This window comes from Perna viridis, chromosome 7 (assembly GCF_037379345.1).
Source record: "Perna viridis isolate PV_CMFRI_1.1 ecotype Kerala chromosome 7, ASM3737934v1, whole genome shotgun sequence".
Lineage (NCBI taxonomy): Eukaryota > Metazoa > Mollusca > Bivalvia > Mytilida > Mytilidae > Perna > Perna viridis.
Window position 1 is genome coordinate 309,525 of NC_142451.1, and position 22,589 is coordinate 332,113.

The 22,589-nt window shown below is 31.9% G+C and overlaps 1 long non-coding RNA gene across 12 annotated transcripts; it reads right to left on the minus strand.

Annotated features, from left to right (window-relative positions):
* Nucleotides 1–6,220: 6,220 nt before the first annotated feature.
* Nucleotides 6,221–21,839, minus strand: LOC148610849 (uncharacterized). 12 transcript variants are annotated; one of them, XR_015923997.1, is made up of 7 exons: nt 16,861–17,473; nt 16,220–16,283; nt 14,377–14,521; nt 11,395–11,519; nt 10,591–10,690; nt 8,313–9,666; nt 6,221–7,976 (listed from the first exon to the last, which is right to left on the minus strand). It is a non-coding gene; the product is annotated as an uncharacterized LOC148610849 (long non-coding RNA). The 12 variants fall into 12 exon arrangements; XR_015923995.1 differs by lacking the exon at nt 14,377–14,521; XR_015924000.1 differs by lacking the exon at nt 16,220–16,283 and having other exon boundaries at nt 16,861–17,061.
* Nucleotides 21,840–22,589: the final 750 nt, after the last annotated feature.

Genomic DNA, 22,589 nt, shown 5'->3' on the forward strand with positions numbered 1-22,589 from the left:
TGAGCGGATCATTTTCAGGCAGAAAAAAAGGTGGAATTACCAAATTATTTTTTGGATTTTATTTGTCAATACTGACGTAATAAATTGCAATTTAAAGTCTAAGTGTTCGTACATAGACTATAATTACAGGTAAAAATGTAGAACAATTCTTTGTTAAAATAAAAAATATGTAAACTTTGATCGAAAAATTAAAGGATTTGGGCCCATAAGGCCTTGCTCTGCCTATTGGTATAATTGGTAAATAATTGTTAAAATTTCGGAAAGCTAAATGATCATATAATTTATGTTGATATTCTCAGTTTTATGCATGAAGACTTTAATTCAAAAAGTAACGATTGCGGAACGCTTGCACGAAAACCGTCTTGAAGCTATTCAGTAAATAAAATAGCTTTTTTGTCACTCGTTTGCAAGTTATTTCATAGTGAGACCCAGCGTTAACCAAAAAAGATTGAAACTGAAAGTGTGCATTATTCATTCTTTTTACAGGAAAAAGAATTTTTGGGTTAACGCTGCAGCTAGGTTTCTACGTCCATTAACTAACAAATTTTCAAATTCATAAAAAAATCGCTTATAAAAATAACTTAACATGTACATGTATCATATGACCTAGTCAACTGTCACATGATTCAAACCTGGCCACCCGTGTAACCGAATTACACCGTTTGTTTTTAATACTTGTTTGTTTTAGTATCGGTATAAGACTCTCGGTGTTCTCCGTTTTAATTTATTTTTGCGTTGATTGAGAGGCTTTTAAACAGCTGTCACATGTATAAGCATTAGTGTATAGAAACCAGTAACACACTTTCAAAAGATAATTTTGTTTCTAATAAATGTAGCAATGTAGTCCATTTCCCAATATGATCCGGCAAAGTTGGAAACACTGTTTTAATATTAACCGCAAATAAAGATTTAACTCTCTCTTGATTCTTATTTTTGCATGAACAAAAACAAGCTGCATTTATCTTAATGAAATGATTAAGAATAGTGAATTTGAAAATATTTCTGTGAAGACTACTTTCTCCAAATACATGTATATGTGTAATGTACACATATCAAGCATGTACCTGCATGTGTTCGATATTGCAAAGTTTATATACAGATGTTCAATTTTTACGCTGTTTTGTGTGTATAAAATCCTGTCAATGGAATTTCATGTATATAATGTAATTTTAAAATTTCCAACATTTCTTTCATATTCAGTGTAAGCTTTTTTTAAATACGCCAATACTGACCAGTATTTGTATCAATGCTTGTGATGTTTCCTGATGAATTGCTTTGCCTCATCGTTCATTTAATTCTCAATGGTCATGTGTAAATATCTACGTGTAATTTCAGTACTTGTTAAGAGAGGTTTAAGTTGATATTGGGTCATATCGTGCTATTTGTTGTCAGCAGTTCATCTTTTGGTCGTTGTTTAAAATGTTATATAAATTTTAGCGTCTATATTTTGTGTTAAATAAAGTTTTTTTTTTTATTTCAATCAGCTGCAGCCTGTGTTACGTTTGTATTAAAGTCATGTTTTTTTTTCAAAATTTTGTTATCCGCCTCTTGGAATCTTGAAAACAAAGGCAGGTGTGTCCCGTGTCGTGGATTTTGAGAGGCGCAACAATACATCGTGAATTGTTAGATTACATAAGCGTGGCCCGGTGGCGAACCATTTGAGGTTTTGTGGTATGAATACCCATTTGGCATTTAAACGAAAATAGTTGTTTAACATGATTTTAAGGTATATGACAATTTAATTATGCATTTGAGCGGAAATTTGCACAGGCGTTAATGTTCGGAAACTCAATAGAAAGACCTTTCCCTCTTAAAATTTTCCGAAAAATGGAGATTTGACCTAGCATCAATTTTACGACATATCTTTTGGTTTAAAAAACTACGCTATAATTTCTGATAGATTAATTTTATACTTTACAACACTAAATTGGTTTTCAGAAATAAAATTGAAGTTTGCTATTTCTGAGCTTCATGACATCCCTTTTTTTCTCATCATTGTGACCAATGAATACCGAAAATTCCGAAAGCGGCAACCTTTAAGTTCACACATGGAGACAGATAGAACAGTTGGATATTACGGAATGTATGATGAAATACTGAGAATCTCCCGCTAAAGACGGCAAAGTTAACACCTATATATAGATGCATTTATTTCAAACTTTCCTACATCAATTTGATACAATTGGCAATGACAAGTTTTAATGAAATAGTTCATTTGTTATTTTTCTCATTTATATAAAACTTCATAATTTATATGCAGTAGACTTTGCTTAAAGTAATTAGTTTATCAACAATGAATTATACATATACATGCTTATTATGTTCTACCTATAGTACTAATAAAGAAAATATTATGGTGCAGCAGACATCGGAATACTTTCGATGATCACCGCATTGTATATAAACGTGTTTTAATTAAGTTAATTCTTGTTAAAAAAAAACACTACTTTACGGAACGGGAGACAACAATTTTTTGGTTGCTTATAATTTTTTAATGCGTAGCTTGAAGTAAAGATTCTTTACACGGAAAAATACGTGCCTGTACCTAATCGTGACTATCTAACTTTGTTTTCTCACATGTACGTCGGGCACTGAAGATAAACTTGTAATTAATTACAAAGCACAACAGAACCACATTTAACAGACGGAAAAAAATATGCATTGTATGCGTCAAATAGTTACTATATAAATCAACTAGTGTAAATAAAAGTATAATTTTTTTTTTTTTTTTTTTTTTTTTACATCAGTGGTGAAAGGTATTCATCTGTTTTCCTGAGTGTATCTTACTTCAGATAGTCATTGATTTTTAATTGAAAAGTCTGGATGTCATTCAACAATAGTAGTAAATTTGTCGAAGTGAACATTTTGTCCGGTGCAAGTCAATGAAAAGCTTATGGCAAATAAAAAAATGTTGAATCAATTCATTAAATAATCCATTTTTTGTGATGTATTTTGAAACGTCTTGTTAAACAAACAACATGTACTACCTCTTGTATATCAGTTAAGTCGTATAAAAAAGGCTTACCTTATTCTAAACGACAGCTGGAAACTTGAAAAAACTTTCAATGTATGAATTGTTTATTCACGAAAAAGTTTATCTGCGTCGCAAAGAATTTTATTAAACTCAAATACTGTATGCATTATCGTGCGATTGGTTGTTCTACTCATGTATTCTGTAGGCATACAACTGAATTATCTTTAAAGACGTCAATCTTGACAGAAAACCTTTCTATTGGATGAAATCCTTTGAGAGGTTGTCACTGATTTATATGTTTAAACTAAAAGACTAAAATCCATATCTATTAGTACGAATAAAATGGCGCAAAAATTATATTCAAGTCCGTCTGTCAATACAATGAGATCAAGTTATCCAATTTCAAAACTTCCTTAAAATATACTGTTTTTACTTTTTAATTTTATATATATATATATTTTGTATTTATTTATTTATTTTATTTATTTAATTTTTTTGTTTTTGATGAATCTTGATCCTGAAAAATTCAAAAGATCCTCTGGAAACCCTCCATTCAAAATTATCAGAAAACATTAAAACCTATGATTTTTAACCTGTTTTACTTCTATTCCCCATACATAAGTAAAAATCCCAACCCAAGAACATTACATGTCGTTGTTACTCCTGAAAAGATAATACATCTAGATACAGATAAGTAGTACTTGGTAGAAAATTCTCATACTGTGTAAACAACGATTCAAAATCATTTCCAAATACACCGAAGACACGTTTTTTTTTTTTTTCAACAAACAGTCAGCATTTCAATGGAAAAAAATTGTGCTCCTCTACTTGCTGACCAATTTCTTCACTCCTATGATGCCAAATTTATAGCTGATCTGATCTTTAAAAGGAACAGCAATTAGGCAGATCCTTTGTTCTCAATTTTTGCTATATAGATGACATATTATCGTTCCTAGTTGAGGAAAATTCGTGTTCACGATTTAGTTTTTTATGAAGTCCACACGACCTCATAATTGTACGCATACCTTGGAAATTTAACTTTGTGCGCACGATTAAGTATTTCATGCACACCACTATGTAATTGATAAGAAAATACTATTCTATTATAGGTTTCATAATGAGTGAAAGTTGAATATTGCAAAATATCAACTTGAGTTATTCAATTTCAACGTCATAACAAAAGAAATTCGCCAAATAGTTAATGGTGTTGAAATTAAATAAAGTGAGTTAATATTTTGCAATATTTAACAATGAATTTTAAAGTCACTGTTCTTCTATTTACAATAAAATCGAATTTATATGTTTAAGTCCCAAATTATGTAGTATTTATCTCAATAAAATATCATTTGAGGTAAGTGAAAAAAAAATAGACAGTAACCTATCGCGTATGAGAATGATTTTTTTCTTCAAAAAAGACAAAGGGAAATGGTTATTTTGTGATGATAATGTGCATTCACAACTCTTTTTATGTAAGTACAGAAGAAAATATCTACAAATCTTCAAGAATTTTTTGCATCTGTGTATATATATATATATATATATATATATATATATATATATATATATATATAAAGGTCTGAAAAATTCCCAACGATGTTAGAACTGTCAAATTTGCGATGCAAATTTTTGGTCGTTCCCTCCGCGGGACTCGAACTCGTACCGCTGTGACATCTATGGCAACACCGCCTGCACAAAGTCCAGCACCGTAGACCATTCAGCCAGCTAGGCTTTCTAGAAATATAGCTTTCCCTGGCCGGGTCATTCCTCCTCGTAGGATCAATCTAGGGCTGTAACTTAGTACACAATGTATGGTAGTACGGGACAGTTCATTTAGATGTTATTATGTAGGATAGAGGTTCAAATTAATGATGCATGTCACAACAAATCAATATTATACATCTATGGCAACACCGCCTGCACAAAGTCCAGCGCCCTAGACCACTCGACCAGCTAGGCTATATAAAAACATAGCTTTCGCTGGACTTTGTGCAGGCGGTGTTGCCATAGATGTCACAGCGGTACGAGTTCGAGTCCCGCGGAGGGAACGACCAAAAATTTGACAGTTCCAACATAGCTGGGAATTTTTCAGACCTTTCTATACGTTTACATATCTTCCCTGTATCAATTTGGTCCGATGGAGCAGTGTAGTGAATAGAGTCGTCACATTCTGAGACGTTTGTATATAATATAATATATATATATATATATATATATATTTATATTAGGGTATAACTCAGTACAGATGTATGGTAGTAAAGGACATCTCATCTAAAGAATGTTATGTCCATTGTCTCCATGGATTTATCTGATCATAATATATCTATGGCCATAGATGTCACAGCGGTATGAACAACAAAATATTTGCTTTACAAAAATTTAACAGAACTTTCTTTGCCGAGAATTTTTCAGACATTTACATCCAAACGTTATCTTCCCTGTATAAATTATGATCCGTCGGAGCAGTGCAGTGAAAGGAGTCGACGCATTCTGAGACGTATGCATGATATTGACTTGTTAACACATGTTTCGTTCATTTTAATGTTCTTTGTCGTGTGTGTCTGTTATCTCGACTAGTCTTTGATCCTCTATCCTACATAACAATACCGAGATTCAGCAGTCTTGTACTACTTTACATCGTGAACATAGTTATAACCCTAGATATATCCTATGAAGAGCAATGATCCAGACAGAGTATGTTATATCTTTATACAGTAGAGGGTGCTTGACTTTGTGCACGCGGTATTGCCATAGATGTCAGATCGGATATATTCAAATCCCGCAGGGAATAACCGAAAATTTGCTGTGCACATTTGACAGTTTTAGCCTCGTTGGGAAGTTTTTAGACCTTTCTATACGTTTACGTTACTTCCCTGTATCAATCTGATCCGATGGAGCAGTGTAGTGAATAGAGTCGTGTGTGGTTCAATTGTCCATTTACCAATTCAATGTTTATATCTGTTCTATGACTGACGCAATATGTTTTAATGCTGTGAGGAATTTGAGTCCTATACGCACGACAATATTTTGGGAAAGATTGAAAGAAGTGTTATCCAGAGCTCTTCCAAAACTTTACGCAAATACAATATATAAAATAAAAATAAGGTATCATTTTACGACTTGGAATTTTATCTGTTTCCTTCATTGTGTTTTATATGTATTTTATCTTTAGAGCTATAACACTTTCATACCCGTTGTTTAGAATTTAGTACACAGAAATTGTTTGACAACCATTAAAAAAAACAGACACCATTGTCAAGATTTTTTATATGTCGTCCACACTATTTTTTCTGGTGTTCATTAATGTAAAAACCAGAAAACAAAAAAAAACTGACAGGGAAATTAAATCTGAATAAAACCATGTTCTGTCGAGTTCTTCTGGTTTCATAATTCATAATTGCATGCACAAAAAATGTTTGCTTCACTTTCATTGGATTTCGAAATTTCAAAAATAAGCGGACATCTAGCAACTTATTGACAGCAAAACATGTGCTTGTTTTCACTTGGTGCAAGATGTTTCAATTTTACTTTGAATTGCATTATCTTAGTAATGTATTTTCTTTGGTCTACGTACAAAAAAAAATCTTTTTTTGATAAAGATTGATATGCACAAGTATTGATTTCCAAAGTCGTTTAAGAAGCAAATGATATAATTTTAATCGTTTAAAATAATTGTGCGCGTGCAGGACTTGGTTAACAGTGGAAAACCGAATTGCGCCTAATATGACGCAGTAACAATTATTCAATGGTTAAATGAATAATCTATCAACATACTAAAATTTCTCTATTACAATACAGATATCTCCTTTTAAATAGAACACATTTACTTTGTGTATATTTTATCATCTACGGTTTAAATGTGCCCCGTGAACATTGGAAAATACAGAATATCAAAAACAAACGCATTTCAGAAATACGTCCTACCGCTTTACCCTTGGTGAACGCACCTCTCTAGAGAAATTCGACCTGTGTTCTTGCGGATATATAGGAACTAATTTCATTTGATCATTAATCGAATCTTTTAAAGGACATGAAGAACTCGCGTTTTAGCCATTATGGTATGATATTAAGTATTATTTTCTTCCTATATTGTCGATTTCGTCAAAAAATATTATTTAAAAACTGTCATCTACGGCTATGAGATGTCCTATAATTTTTTTCTAGTGTTGTTATATTGTGTTTTATTTCATTGTTCAATGATAATAACGTTTTCTACTTAATTCATTGGTTTTCTTTCAACTGAGGTACAGTCTATTTCTCTTCAGTCTTTTTTGTAAATTTGCTTTTGTAAATTCATATTATTGCAACATTCATAAAGCTTAAGCATAACGTTAATATACATGGTGTTAATGTGGCAGAAAGCTTTTCAAAAGAAAGCAGGGTGCAACAAAAGACACGTGCTACTTTATAATTGAAAAGAAACCAAAAGTAGAAACTTTCCTCAATAGTAAAGAGTTTTGCTTATCACAACATACTGGTATTTATAATGTTATAGTGAGTAAAAAGGCGTTGTTCAACTTCAATATCCCATTTGCAACTGATAAATCAAATCTGCAAGATTTATATTGTATCAAACCCTTAAACAACATTAAACTGATATATTTTAGGTTTGCTATTGTTTATTGTTTATTGTTTTTGTTTTTTTTTATATTTAAGTTCTTCTTCATGCTTTCATATGATTTCTTGCTTTTTCTTTTCTATTGTGTTTTATTCTTTTGTGTACATGTGCTTGATTAAGGTAGTAGACCTGTATATAACATACAACTAGTTTTGAATTTGGTCATTAAGCACATTTGAATAGTATTCTAAGGGGAAGGCGGCATCAATATGTGTATATAGTTGGAAAATAAAACACAACACTATAAGTACCACCAATAGAGCAAATCGGATATAACCGTGGTTTCCCTGACTTTTGCACACGAAATTTATATTTGACTTTATTGGACGACGATTATTTCATTATGGTGCCGATCTAATTCTTCACTCCAATATATCTGTATTTCATCTGTAAATATAAAAAAAAAGTTTAGTATGGGTATACTCAGCAAAACAAAAAACACGTACAAGTTTGAACTTATGTTTTATTCCTACAGCGAGTAACTATTTCAATCATTTAACGACTATTTTATTTGCCCTGATAGCTTACATGGTTAAAAACCTTTCATCTTTTTCAAATCATGAAATTTTAACAAACAAAGACAATGTCGCGACATTAAAATTAAAAAAGACATAGATTTACCCAAAACAGAGAAAATAACAAAAAAAAGAACAAATAAAAAAAACCAGCACAGACAATTCAAACAAAACCAAACTGCAAAGATGTATTTTATAAAAGACTTACCTTTCATTTGTTTATTTATAATAGAGTTGATCATTCAAATTTTCTATTACGTGTGTTGTACAAATGAGAGTGTCACACGCCTTATTTGATTTCGTTTAACTGACAGCTAAAGGAAAAACGAATATTTCATTTCCAGATGGTGAATCACTGCCAATAATTTCATTTCTTTATGGTTAATAAGCACTTTCACATTATCTTTTCACTTGTATTTCCACTTTAACTTTCCCACAAAATAGAATAAAAATGACTTTCACAAACACGACACATTTATATAGAACTGCACACCTTTGAACACACATTACCATTAATCAGAGAAATGCAACTACCAAATCTCAACAATTCTGTACCACCATAAAACGGTTTCTTTCAATATGTGTTGATATAAATATTAGATTAATCTACAAAAATTTGAAATGTCATGAGTCTTACAACACTTTCTATTTAACAAAGTTCTGATCATGAAGCACACGTATTTTTTATATAACATATACATTTGTAATGCCATCGAATGTATCTTAAATGTGATGTAAACATGAAAATGATAAATATCGGCAAACAATACCAAAGCTTCAAGAATTGGATAATTCAAATTCAAGTGCATGACCTGAACGTTGAAGCAGGAGACATAGACGACCTGTATACACAAAATATACTTGAAGAAGTCAAAGTAAATGAAATGTATTTATGTGTATTCACAAACCTCTCACACGATGACATTGTGATTTATAATTGTAATTGAGAAAATAATGTAGTGAAACATATAACCTAGCTTGCCTTTGACTTGCTCAGATAGATACAGATTGACAAAAGATCCATAACTCTTCAATTAATAAATGTTAAGTTCGGTAGGTAGTCAATCCGGTCAGACGGGGAATCTATTTGAAGGTATCTTGTCTCGATGCGAGACAAAACTTCATATCGGTCGACCGTAAAACAATGTAGTGATGATATTATCAAAGGCTTCATCCTAAGAAGTTTGTTTGACAATATCCGCGATCCAAAAGATAACAAAGAAATGCAACTTAAAAAAATGTTCCTGTTATATTTAAAAGTATATTTACAATGATGCCTTTCTTTTCTTTTGTAACACGTGAAGGTCGGGCATTTGTTTATCTTGGTTATATTTACAACAAAAGAGATAATGGGAAATCTGCTGGGTAATTATAGTGAAGTGTGTACATGTGTATGCATTTAAATAACTATCATGAAAATCATAAGCATTGTGTACTTATCTTTACGTTGCATGAAGATCTTTTACTTTATTGATATTTGTGTGAAGCAAACCAATGCATAAACAACTATATCTCCATGGTTTAGCTGCTTAATTCAAGGCATGAATTTCGGAAACCTAGGGCTAAAATAGAAAGCCTAGTTTAAAAAATATGAGTTTATTTCTGAAATATAAATGCTAATTACAACACAATTTCATTAAGAAGAATATCGCAAATATTGCAAACCAATAATCAATTAGATATATTCCCCTAATTTTTTTTTCGTACGTACATGTAGTTATTACATGTAACAGGGTCATTTCTCCACATGGTTTAGTTCTATTTGGGCTGATAAGTGACTAACTATATAAGCTATCCAATATTTTATTCACACTGAAAATACAATGAATTACAATTATGTAATTAGAAGTTTCCTTAGGGAAAAACTACAGATCCCGCAAGTCTAATGTGCTGAGTAAGTGTGAATACCTGTATTTTTATGGGTAGACAGTAATATCTCGACGAGAGCATGAGCACGAGATAAGATGTTCAACATGATATTGTCAGTATCAAAATCGAAAGTAACTACTATTCCGTTTATATGTAATCAAATTATTACATTATGATCATTTACTGTACTTTAAGTTAAACATTTAGAAGCGCAACTACAAACTATTTGTGCGTGATGTCATTTTCATTCAAAATCTAAAGACGATCTCATGACGTCACAATCACTCGCAATGTTTTGACGGATATTTTCGAAGATCTTGTTATGTGCAAAAGATAGAAAAGTATCTGTCAACTAAATCATAGGAACAAGTACAGATTATCGATAAAGAAAAATAACGCGAATGTGTTGAAAGATATCATCACAATATCACATGTAAAATGAAACCATCTGTTAAGATAAATAACTCTCATGTTCATTGTTTTCGTTTTGTAGCATACTGTTCAAATGCTTCAAACTTTCTGGTTTTATACTTATTTTTTTTACGAGGAATTTCTATGTTGACCATTGCTTATGACTTTTGTCTAAACTTTATCAGCTTGGTAATTGTATTAAATACCTTTGTTTAGAAGACTTTAAAATAAAAGCAGCCGAATATTGTTTTGAATTGATATTTCCAAAAGAAAGGATCCATGACGTAAAGAATCAGTACTGCAAATCTACAAATTGAAAACAAATGTCTTTTATATAGTTAAAAAACATGTATGTATTCAGCTGCATGTTTTTCTCCTGCCCCAAGGAATTTTTGCCTCTGTATAACTTATTCGTTTTCCCTTTAAGTTTATGTTTTATGCTACTTGAGTATATAGGGGCAACTCTTTCGCTGTACATGTTTATAATGATAAATTGGGACCAGCTGTCCTCGTCGTTCATTGAAGCCCAATGAGTGGCCCTGGCCAGACAATTTCATCCCGATGGGGTTTTTGTTTCTTTGACATATTCACTATACCTTTTCTCGTTTTATTTCTAATTTGTCTCATTTTCTCATTCAGTTTTCTCGTAACTTGCCGGAGTCTATAAAGGCAACTTTTTTCCTGTACTTATGTACTTATGTACATTATGTGCACTATGTTAATTTTTTATCAGCTGCATTCTGCTCTGTAGTGTAAGGGTTGCCTCGTCGCTCATTGAAGACCAATGGATAGCCTACAGCTGACATCTTTTTATCCCAGTTGGGTTATTTTCTCTTTTATATATCCACCATATCCATTCTCGTTATATTATGTATAACATAATTCAAGAGAAAAACAATTTCATTTATAACTAAATTCAACACATTATACATCGTTGAATAAGGGTAACAGCAAAATTACCGAACACTAATCCGAGTCATAATTAAGTCCAAAATAAAAATATATATTACACTAGACATTTCAAACGAAATGGTGGGTTAAATCTGGGTTTTACAGCGCGCTAAACCTCCCTCTTGCATTGCGGGGTAGGTATACCAGTGATGATTAAAAACATCTGCATGCTATTTGCCATAATCTGTAAATCAGCCGTGACATTAGCATAAAAAACAAGTACAAAAAATAATCAGTAGTCATTATTTTAGAAGATTTTGAGTATTTTTCAACCAATAACTGATATCTAAAACATTTTGAGTAAAACAGTCAACTATTAGCCATTTTCAAACGGAAAATACAGATATGTAAAAAATAATTAGACATCATAAAACACTTTACCTTAGAGGCGTACACAAATGTATGTTTTTTACTTATAATATGAAATAAAATTTGGACTGAAACGAATCCAATCATTCATTTTATGAAACGATCAGCATTTTCCATTATAAGAGAGACTGTTATACGGTCATGCGATTATAAACAGACATTTCTTTTCTAATGTGAATTAGAAGTTACTGTTTCTCAATACGGACGAATCGATACGGATCGTCTTTTTTGTTATGTGATAATGGCTACAATTACAGTAGAAATAATGCTCAAATTATGGTTTAATTCATTTCGATTTCATTCAAAGAGTAATCAAGCGAACCAAGGTTATAGCGGTAGTCAAAAGAATGTAATCCAGGGACAAAGACCAGACATGGAAAACAGACATACACAACAAAGAACACAACGCAACTAAAACCATACATGCAAAGTATTAAAAGCAAATGAGCAACTCAGTCTCCACTAAAAACTGGGAGCATGGACCAGGTGCACCGGTAGGGTAAGCATATTCTGCTTTTCTAGAAACACCCGCCCAGTTGCTCATAAAAAGTTACGTCCCGGATAAACAAACGCGGTAAGGAAAACTATGACTCGTTGTATAAATCGGTTTTTATGGTGCAGATGGATACATCATAACGATAACGATGTATAATGTTTTTATGTCGGGATTTTAACTGAGTATGAAGAATAGAGATTTTCAACACTGTATACTTCTATTCACCCTACTCAGTTAAAATCCCGACTTAAACACATTATACATTCTTGTTTTTTCCAAAAAAGATCTAGATACAAATATATAGTTCTTGGTAGAGATTCCTCATACTTTGTAAGAAATAATTCCAAATCATCTTCCAAATGAACAGAGGAGGATGTTCACAAAATGCTGGAATTTTTAATAGACAACATATTTGTCCAGTGTGGTGGACATGTTTTTCAACAAACGGTCGGCATTCCAATGGGAACAAATTGTGCTCCTTTACTTGCTGACCTATTCATTCACTCTTATGAGGCTGACTTTATAGCTGATCTGATCAGAAAAGAAAGAAAGAATATCGTTTGGCTAGATCCTTCAATCTCAGTTTCCGCTATATAGATGACGTATTATCTTTAAACAATCCTAATTTCGGGGATTAGATACATCGCATCTAACCAAAAGAACTTGAGATAAAGGATACTACTGACACTGTGAAGTCAGCCTCATATCTTGACCTACACTTAGAAATCGATGGTAAAGGAAAACTATTGACCAACATTTACGACAAACATGATGACTTTTCATTCAGAATTGTCAAATTTCCTCTCATCTGTGGCAACATCCCTTTGGCACCTGTGTATCGAGTGTTCATATCACAACTCATACGTTATGCCAGAGCTTGCCGAAACTAAGCAGACTTTTTGTATCGCGCTAGAACTCTAACAAATAGGCTTCTGGAACATGGTTATGTTGCTACAAGATTGAAGTCATCACTACAGAAGTCTTATGGTCGTCATCATAAACTCGTGGATCGTTATGGTGTATCCATCTGCACCATGAAAACTGATTTATTCAACGGGTCATATTTTTCCTTTCTTCGTTTGTCTACCCGGGACTTGACTTTTTATGAGCAACTCGATGGTTGTTTCTAGAAAAGCAGAGGACGCTTACCCTACCGGTGCACCTGGTCCATGCTCCCAGTTTTTAGTGTAGTCCTAGTTGCTTTTTTGCTTTTGTTACTTCGTATGTATGATTTTAGTTACTTTATGTTCTTTGTTGTGTATGTCTGTTTTCCATGTCTGGTCTTTGTCCCTGGATTACATTCTTTTCATTATCGCTATAACCTTTGTTCTCTTGGTTACTCTATTTAATATGTATTTTATTTGACTTGAGTTTTTCATCAGAGCACATAATATAAAAGTGTTAAGTGAAAGTGGATAAAACCATTAGAGGGATAGATCTTCGGTTCATTAGAATGATTATATCACTATTCAAAGTTTTTTTTATTTTTTTTATTTCATTGATACGTATTGTCATGACTTATTGAATAGTGCTTTTTATTGCATTTATGGTTTGTAATTTTATATTCAGGTTGATGCGTGACCTTTATGAGGCCAAAGGGAATTAGGATATTCATAGCCCTAAGCACCTCATATTAAAGTAAGCTTTGTATTTTATTTTTATTACTTTAATTTCTAGCTATTTTATTTTATATTATAATTCCGTGTTGTTGTCACAATTTTGCAAATAGTTGTTATTCATAATTGACCAAAAATATCTATCTGGAAGTATACATGTAAGATCACTTATATAACCATACATAAATAAGTTTCCTTGATACTGGAGCTTTGAAATGTGTGTTGTTCTGTATAAATTGAATTGAATTGTTTCCTTTCAAATCGTATGCAGTACGATTATGTGTATTTTTGAAAGAGTGGATTTGATATCTTAATATGTATTGTTTTAAATGGTTTTGTTTTAATTTACAGTGATGTGTATAGTTGACCTTACTTAATTTATCAACATTATTGATTATTTAATAACATACTTTGTTAAACTTTTTTTGTGTTATTTGATTAATGTTTCATAATTATAGTGAATTCGCTTCCCTAATACATTGAATGAAACATGTGCTTTTATTTATTTTGATATGCACATTAAGGTTCTGATCGTAAGCCGGAGTGAACTTGTAATTTACCTTTTTTAGCACTGAAGGTCAGTTGAGTTATTCCATTCATTTTCATTGTTTGTTTAAATCAGGTGGTCATTTCTATTGTTCTTTGAAATTGGACTTTGATGTTGCTATTATGGGACATGGAAGACATTTTGAATTTCATGTCAATCTGAAAACATTTTCAACTTGTTTGAAGAATCTATATAACTTTTTTTCTACTATATTTTGTTCCTGGTGTCACCATGCTTATCTATGGTTAGTTCATCACTTGACTGTTCTTTATTGCATATGTACAGTATATCTGAGTTGAGTGATTGATTGATTGACCCACTGACTGATAAAACTTATAAAATATCGAAATTATTTTAAACTAATTAAAAAGTAATTTTTTTTTAAAAGAGATTATATTTAAAACCATTAAGTGTAAATATAAATGAATGAAAACAGCAAGTTATCTAAATACAATTTAATATAGGTTCATGTAATTTATGTGCATCCTTATTTTGCATTCAGGTATAACCATGTTTTGATGTATGCCATACTAATTCTGAGACGATTGTTTGTGTTTCAAGCACGTCAGTGCTTGGTAAGCATCGGGTTCGTTTTGTTTGCTTTGATATTTTTAGTTTGCTTATTTGTTTAGCTTAGTTTACCGACATTTTAACTGCTTATGCCTATGTCTAACTTTTTTTTCCTTCGAACCATGTAGATGCATATTTGTTATATCTGCATGAATTTGCCTGTGGCAAGCATTTATAGAACGTATGATTAATATGTGCCAATCAGTTTGATATTCAATTTTCTTTAGAATAATGAGAACATATAATTCATTGGAAATTTTCATATTGTAATTGCAATTTTCGCTGTGAGTACACGAGTTAATATACTAGAGTTATCTTTCTTGATACATTGTTATAATTTTATATGCTTATTCTAGGGACTTTTAAAAAACTGGATTAACCAAATAATAGAAAATCCAAATACCTTGAGATGCCTTTGATTTAATTTGTTGAAAACCTATAAAACTAATTGGCAACATATTGAATACTTGTCATTTGATTTATATGGCATTAGTATCTTTATTAATGGAAACAAGAATCCTAGAGTGAACTTTTATGCACTCGGTCGATAATTAATGGTACATGTATACAATTAAGCAACATGCGTTTCTAATAAATCCTGGTTATTGTAACATGGTTGTATCAATTACAGAGAAAGGTGTCATGTCACTTTATGGGCCGTGACCACAACACTTTGATGTAAACTGGTAATTGATGCATGCATTGATTAGCAGTGTAGGTTAGGGTGCTTGCGGATATTTTTGTTTATTTTAGAGACATTGATCTGACTTAATGTTTTGCTCAGTTTTGCCCTGTTTAATTTTCGGATCTGCCCTTGAATCGCTACAATGGCCAGACTTTATTCTAGATGACTACATGCATCTTTGATTTAAGGATCTTCGCTGGCTGGTCTATTTAAGAATATCATGAATTTTCAATATTTTAGAGGATTGTAAAACTATTAAGACATTTTGTGCTAAAACATTTTAAGAATAAAAAAGAAAAGGATCAGCGTACTCATTTTTGAGATGTAAGCATTTGAATTGTTTGCGGAAAAAGGATTTTTTTCGAAGGTTTTGTCTAAGTAGGTTTAATCTTTTAGAAAAAAAAACTGACGAAATGACAAGGATTTCATAAAGAATATCCCATTATTTTTTACATCTCAAATACATCAGTAGGTCATTATGAGTTATTACGTTATAAGTTGAAAACAAAACTCTTTATTGACTTAGTACTCATAATTTCCATATTGTTAAAACAAAATAAACTTAATCAAAGTATCTTCCGGTACATTAGGTTTAACTCACAATGTAAGTAGCAGAATCCCAGAGCTATGAAATAGGTTTCAGAAAGTGTTGTAAGAGAACCAATCTAATAAGCAAGAGAATTATGTTACTTGCATTTTTTGCGTTAACTTTTTTGCAGAAAAAAACATTACAATGGCAATAATACTCTTCGAAATTGAATGAAAAATTATCTCGAACTTAAATCTCGAATTAACTCACATACAAAATGATATATGTTGGCATTATGAAGCATTATACCTAAATTTGATCTGATCAGTTTTAGTGTAAATTGACATTAAATATACATATTTACATATTAATATCAATAATAAATTGAATGGCATATTTATTTCTTGAAATAAATCATTGTAAAAAAGATCACTGTTCTGGCTTTGTTTTTAAAAACTGTATTTTTTATAAAATCAGTATGAAACTTGCATTGTGTAAATGTCATCTGTTCATCACAAATTATTATTTAAATATTTTTTTATTTTAAAATTTGATGGTACAATTTCTTGTAAGATACTATGAACCAATCACTCAGCAAAAGGTTGTGTTTTCCGGCTTCAAAATAATATTTTTACATAGCATTAATTAAATGCCAAACAACTAATTCAAAAATGAAACTAGAATGTCCATGAACATATATACTATATACTTACCTTAATACCTTTAAGAGGATATCTATAATAATTGCCGTAAAATAGTCCAACTTTAGTTTTATCCGTCTCGTTGCTCGACGTAATCTTAAAATGCCAAACTATATTGACAGCTTCTTTATTTGGTGACATATTCAGCATTGCCACGCCTATTTAATGTCTGCGAACCAATACATGCATTTATAATAAACAGTTATTAGCCAGTAAAGGAATAAGTCAGTTAATCTTTTCGTTGCAGCTACATATTTCATTTTGTATACTCAATGATGCAGTATACTTGAAGAATTTACTTTTACATAAGTTCATATATACAGTAGCATTTGTTAAAATGCCTATGAATAACAATAATAAATGATAGTACTGCATGGCTTACGAATCTTTTTCAACCATTACAATTATTTAATTCCGAAAACCGAGTTCCTCGTTTGCTTTTTTTTACTTTGTATGTTTTATTTTGATTATGTATGTTCTTTGTTGTGTGTGTCTATTTTCCATGTCTGGTTTTGTTCCTCAATTACATTCTTTTGATTTCCGCTAGAATCTAGGTTTTCTTGATTACTCTTTACTCGTTTGAAAACGTATATTTTTAGTTGAGGCCGAGTTACTCATTTGCTTTTGTTTCTCTGTACGTATTGTTTTGGTTATTTAATGTTCTTTGTTGAAAATCAGATGAAAAGGTATACAAAGGATTCACTTAGACCTGATTTTTTACTTTTTTTAATTCACTAAAATTGAATACGTATAATTATATGATTTGCTGGTAAGGAAATGGTAAAGATTTTGCGGGGGTATTTTCGGACAAAATCTGTATTTTTATTTTCTTAATATTTTTTATTAGAAGAGTATCGGCAGAAAATGACGCTAAGGTAAATTTAATGTATTCAAGTATTCTTGATTTAAGCAGTATCAAAATGATCAGAGTAAAAATAAACTCTTATTAACAACAATGTAATTTATATTCCAACCATATCTACCAAGTCAGATCTGCGAGACGAAACCAACTGGAGCCAGCTCTATGACAGTTGTGAAAACTTGTCTAACAAGAACTGTTTTTTAGTGACGCCAGCTCTGCAAGAATTGTCTGTGCTCTACAAAAACTATCCTGTGAGAACCAGCTGTAAGAAAACTATCAGAGTTCTACAAGAACTGTTCTATAAAAACAGTTGTAAAGCCTTCTCTGCTAAAAATGTCAGAAAACCACGCTCAAGAACGGTCTCAGAACTGTATCATCTGTACAGTCCCATGCTCAAAATTGATTTGTTTTTGTTTCACGTCCAAACCCCTTGAAATAATGAATGAATTGAAAAAAGGCTGAACATAATCTGGACTTAAACGTTTATATGATAGTATCCTTGATCTACAAAGAATACCTGTGTTCAATTATCTGAAAGTGTTGAAAATTAAAAATATATAGTAAAAGGTGATAACGTAAAATACCGGGGCTATTTAGTGTAAATGGGAGATTAATACTACTAAAGAGCTCTACCTTGAAATCGAGTGTCCTAAATGGTTACATATCTTTATTCACATATCATTGAACACTTCATTTATTCGAATCAAAGTGTAATAGAAAATCTGGTGTCGAGTTTATTTTTATTTTGCACTTAATATAGCGATTTAGCGCATTTTGTTTAATATCATTCAAATATATTAGTCGAATATATCTGTAATGATTAAAGAGTAATCAAGGGAACCAAGGTTATAACGGTAATGAAAAGAATGTAATCCAGGGACAAAGACCAGACATGGAAAACAGACATACACAACAAAGAACATAAAGTAACTAAAATCATACATACAAAGTAACAAAAGTAAATGAGCAACTCGGACTCCACTAAAAACTGGGAGCGTGGATCAGGTGCACCGGTAGAGTAAGCGTCCTCTGCTTTTCTAGAAACACCCGCCGAGTTGCTTATAAAATGTCAAGTCCAGGGTAGATAAAAGCGAGGAAAGGAAAACTATGACCCGTTGAATAAATCAGTTTTCATGGTGCTGATGGATACACCATAACGATCCACGAGTTCATGATGACGACCATAAAACTTCTGTAGTGATGACTTCAATCTTGTAGCAACATAACCCTGTTTCAGAAGCCTATTTGTTAGAGTTCTAGCGCGATACAAAAAGTCGCGTAGTTTCGGCAAGCTCTGGCATAACGTATGAGTTGTGATATGAACACTCCATACGCCGGAGCCGAAGGGTTGTTGCCACAGATGAAAGGAAAGTTGACAATTCTGAATGAAAAGTCATCACGTTTGTCGTAAAGTTTGATCAATAGTTTTCCTTTACCTTCGATTTCTAAGTGTTGGTCAAGATATGAGGCTGACTTCACAGTGTCTGTAGTATTCTTTATCTCAAGTTCTTTGGGTTAGATGCGATGTATCAAATCCCCGAAATTAGGATTGTTTAAAGATAACACGTCATCTATATAGCGGAAACTGATATTGAAGGATCTAGCTAAACAATATTCTTTCTTTCTGATCAGATCAGCTATAAAGTCAGCCTCATAAGAGTGAAGGAATAGGTCAGCTAGTAAAGGGGCACAATTTGTTCCCATTGGAATGCCGACCGTTTGTTGAAAAACACGTCCACCACACTGGACAAATATGTTGTCGATTAAAAATTCAAGCATTTTGTAAACATCTTCCTCTGTATATTTGGAATTATTTCTTACAAAGTATGAGGAATCTCTACCAAGAACTATATGTTTGTATCTATTTAAGTGTGTCTAGATAATTGCAAAGAAATCAACATACTGTTACTTATAAAATTGAGACCATTTCGACAGCGATTGATTACATTCTGTAGATGCTTTGTTCATAATCGAATTTTAATCTAAACAAGAGTATTGGTTGCTCCGTTTCTTAGTCTCCGCGATCTAGATTATTTGTGATCAAATCATCTAAGATATTCTATGAGTGCATCTTGTTTGAAAAGTATCATTGATACATTATCTGCGTTTTTTTGTTTTTGTTTTTGTTTTGTTTTTGTTTTTGTTTTTGTTTTTTTTTTTGTTTTGTTTTGTTTTTTTTTTTTTTTTGCCCCCCTGAATAATCAACTACCGAGAAATGTTGGTTATAAAGAAGCCTCTATTTTTGTATTGCTTTTTTTTAAGCTAATGAAATATTAACTTGGTAAGATGATAACCTCCTTAGCCTACTACTGACTCTAATATGACCTGAACTATATACCAGGTGAAAATCTTACATTTTCTGTATTTGGAAGCACATATGACTATCTTAAAATATACAAATATACAAATGTAAGCTATACATTTAACTTAGCAACAATATTTCAAGCAGTTTTAACATCAAATGGATCAACCTTTAGGCGGCATGGTATAAAATATGGGATTCCAAAATACTTTATCAAAGTTCTTAATTTGTATGGTGGTTAAATTAAGTGCTTCGATATGGCAGAAAATAAAGAAAGAGTAATCAAGAGAACCCAAAAGTAACTAAAATCATACATATAAAAGTAACAAAAGCAAATGAGGAACTAGGACTCCACTAAAGACTGGGAGCATGGACCATGTGTACCGGTAGGGTAAGCGTCCTCTGCTTTTCTAGAAACATCCGCCGAGTTGCTCATAAAAAGTCAAGTCCGGGGTAGACAAACGAGGAATGGAAAACTATGACCCGTTGAATAAATTAGTTTTCATGGTGCAGATGGATACCGCTTGGTTCCCTTGATTAATCTTTTGGAAAACAATGATTGTGGAAGTCAAAAAGATTATTTTCGTTTAGTGTTTGATCTTGGAGCATAAAACAGCTTTAATAAAGAATTCACAATATACTATTCACTTTTTATTTCAATCTAAAGGTAATGATTCAATTTAAAGTACATATGATACTTGTTGAACTTCGTGAAGATTGTACTAGATTTGAATAGAATTTTTAAATGCATTTCGAAATACAGGTATCAATAATGTGCGCAAATGTTTTTAATAGAAATGCATTACAAAGAAATTTTGTCAAACAAAAATCCTTTTTTTTTAAGTAACGACAATGAATCAATGATTTGAGATGCAAATGTTTACAAAGAAGTACTCAATTTAATGTTTATTCAGAAAGAAAATGAATAATCCGCAATTCATTCTCGTTTTATTGATCGTTCCGTTTAACAAACAAAACAGAACGACGTGATATTTAATTTTAGAATATTCTTACACTGTTGCCATGTGTAAAATTAAGTATGAGTATAACATATATACCCATTCACTGTCATGTGACATTTTGGAATTTCCACCTTTTATTTTCCTTTTTTTTTAATCTAAATAATTTTTAAATAGGGATATTGGTGTTTGAACCAAAACTCCCCCGTAGAAAGCCAATTATAATTTTGTTTCCATTTATATAAATGGAGTACAATTTCTGAAAACCAATGCTCCAATTTATTATAAACCACTCATCAAACACTGTAAGATGGAATATAAATGTATATGTAAAATGTATCACTGTCGCAAATCCAAGATGTATTGACCACGTGAACTGCTGCTTCAGTGTATTATATATTTATTGATATACATTATATGTACAAAGTTTAAAGGAATCTACCAAACGTAATAGTAATAGGATTAAAGGGTCATGGCGATAAAGCACATATAAACAAAACGTGTTTAAGTCGAGAGGATTGCACTATTCCCCAAATATGTTGAGCATTAATGAAATATCAGTAAGCAACTGTTAAGTCACCTTATGACCTTCCTTAGTATCTTATACATAAACTGTGTGTGAAGATAGTAAATGGCACAATCACAATTCAAAACAATATCAATGAACTTCTTAAATGTATTAGAATTGCATCGATATTGAACACAGATGATAAAAATAAGTTATTCAAACCATAGAAGAACTTAATGTTATTTTCACTTTCCTCCAAACCGTGGCAGGCCACCTTCAGCACCGCACCTTTCTATGGGTTTTTCATATCACAACTCAAACGTTATGCCGGACCTTTCCGTAAGTACGCAGACATTTTGTATTGACTTCTTACAATTATAGTTCATGAGACAGGGTCATGTTGCTACAAGAATGAAGATATACAAAAGATTTATGGCAATTAACTCCTGGGTCGTTACGGTGTATCCGTCTGCGTAATGAGAACCGATTTGCTCACCATTTGATAGTTATCCTTTCTTCGTTCGTCTACTCCGGACTTAACTGTTAATGAGCAACTCGGTGGGTGTTTAAGAGGACGCTTACGATATCGGTACACCAGGTCCATGCTCCCCGTTTTAAAGTCAGATTTGATTATTTAATTGTGTATCTTCGTAAATGTTGTTTTGTTTGTTTCATGTTCTTAAATGCGTGTGTCTGTTTTCTCGTCTGGTATTTGTCCTTAGAATGCCTTATTTTTTATGTATTCTAGAATGTGATTCCTTGCCTTCTCTTTCTATTAAATCCATGAGAATATAAGACTTGGATTTCGCTTCACTCTCTGCGATCATTCCTGATCGTATTTTGTTCCACGATTCGGATTTACATTTGGTTTAAATTAGTAGTTTGACAACTTCAAACAATGATTTATAGGGAGTAAATGCTTTTTTGTAATGTCACCCCTGTGTTCGTTCAAACCATTGTGAAAATATATTGGAGGTCACAGTTTGGACAGCGAAGCAAATACATCACTTTTTTACTTTTGCAGTGCACGTTTCAAAATTTTGTGTAACGTTTCCCTGTGACTGTACAAGTAACTAGGTACATGGTCAAAACGTGAAATAAGTGACCAGG